Here is a 2,071-nt window from a genome sequence, read left to right as displayed (position 1 = left end):
AGGAAAGAATCGTAGTGGAGAGTTGATGGTGGAAATGTGTCTAGAAAGAGAGTTGATGATAGCAAATACAGTGTTTCGGAAGAAAGTCAAGCATAAGTACACATGGGAGAGGGTGGTGGAGGGAAGGGTGGTAGATAGAGCGCTAATGGATTATGTAGTGGTAAATAGGATTATGATAGGAAGAGTTAAGGATGTACATGTGCTAAGGGGAGAGGGTGGGGGAATATCAGATCATTTTTTGGTGGAAGGTAAGCTGAGAGTGGAGGATAGATGGAGAAAGAGGAAAGGGACAAAAGGTAGGGAGGTTCTTAGAGTGAACTCTTTGAATGAAAAGGAAAAGGAGAAGGAGTACGGAAAGAAGCTGAAGGAGGAGTTGGAGGGAGTAAAGGGTAGAGTAGAGCTGGGTGTGGAGGAGCAATGGGGATGGTTCAAGGAGGGAGTCATAAAGTGTGCAAGGATGGAACAAGAAGGACAGGGGGAAATAGAAGAAAGGGTAGTGAATGGTGGGATGAGGAAACAAAGAAGGTTGTAGAAAAGAAGAAGCGAGCTTTCACAGATTGGTTACAAAATAGGACGAGGGAGTCATATAAGAGGTACAAAGAAAAGAAAAGAGAAGTAAAGCAAAAGGTAAAGGAGGCAAAGAGGAGAGCAGATGTGAAATGGGGTAACAGTTTGACAGAAAATTTTGAAAATAATAAAAAGATGTTTTGGAAAGAAATTAAGAGAGGAAGAGGAGGCGAATCAAGTAGGGAAGAAAAGGTAAAAGGTGCAGATGGAGAGATGATAATGGAAGAGAAGGCAGTAAGGGGAAGATGGGCAGAATATTCTAGGGAGTTGCTAAATGTGAAGGAGGATAGGGAAGGAAAGATAGCTGCAGTGGGAAATTCGAAGAAAATGAGAGTGATGAGTGAGGAGAATGGAGGAGAAATAAGGAAGGATGAGGTGAACGCAGTTGTTAAGATGATGAAAGCAGGTAAGGCACCTGGTCTGGATGGATGCCATATAGAATGTCTGAAAAAGGGAGGTACAGTGATGGTGGAATGGCTGATGAGGTTATTTAATGTCTGCTGGAGAGAGGGTAGAGTGCCAGAGGACTGGAGGAGTGCCTGTATAGTTCCTCTTTACAAGGGAGAAGGGGACAAGTGTGAATGTAGTAGTTTCAGAGGGATTAGCTTGTTAAGTGTAGTTGGGAAGGCTTATGGGAGGATCTTGATTGAGAGGATTAGGAGAGGAACAGAAGGAGTAATTGGTGAGGAACAGTGTGGATTTAGGACAGGTAGAGGTTGTGTAGATCAGATCTTTGTGGTAAGACAGATATGTGAGAAAGCTATAGGAAAGGGGAAGGATGTTTTTTGGGCTTTTATGGATCTGGAAAAGGCTTATGTAGACAGGAAGGCACTGTGGGAGGTTATGCAGATATACGGGATAGGAGGAAAGCTTCTGGGAGCTGTCAAGAGTTTTTATGAGAGTAGTAGAGCTTGTGTCAGGATTGGAAATGGAGAGAGTGAGTGGTTCGAGGTAAAGGTGGGACTTCGTCAAGGATGTGTTATGTTGCCCTGGCTGTTCAACTTATACATGGATGGGGTGGTGCGAGAGGTAAATGCAAGGGTAGTGGGTCAGGGATTGGAGATGGTTAAAGAAAATGGAGAAAAGTGGGAGGTGAGCCAGCTGTTGTTTGCGGACGACACTGCGCTTGTGGCAGGATCGGAGGAGGGATTGAGGAAGTTGGTGGCAGAGTTTGGGAGAGTATGTGATAGAAGAAAGCTAAAGATAAATGTGGGTAAAAGTAAGGTGATGAGATGTACAAGGGGTGAAAGTGGCAGTAGACTGGAAGTGAGCATTAAGGGAGAGCGACTGGAGGAAGTGGATAGTTTTAGATACTTGGGTGCAAATGTGGCAGGGAAAGGTGGAGTGAAAGTGGAGATAGAATGTAGATTGAGAGAAGCGAGTAAATGCCTTGGTGGATTAAAGAGTGTAATGAGGAATAGACATTTGGGAATGGATGCTAAGAGGAGACTGTATGAAGGAGTGATTGTGCCAACACCACTGTATGGGGCAGAAACATGGAACA

The sequence above is a fragment of the Oratosquilla oratoria genome, chromosome 42 (genome assembly GCF_046742065.1).
Source record: "Oratosquilla oratoria isolate Oo_2021 chromosome 42, ASM4674206v1, whole genome shotgun sequence".
Classification (NCBI taxonomy): domain Eukaryota; kingdom Metazoa; phylum Arthropoda; class Malacostraca; order Stomatopoda; family Squillidae; genus Oratosquilla; species Oratosquilla oratoria.
Note: the sequence above shows the minus strand (reverse complement) of the source record.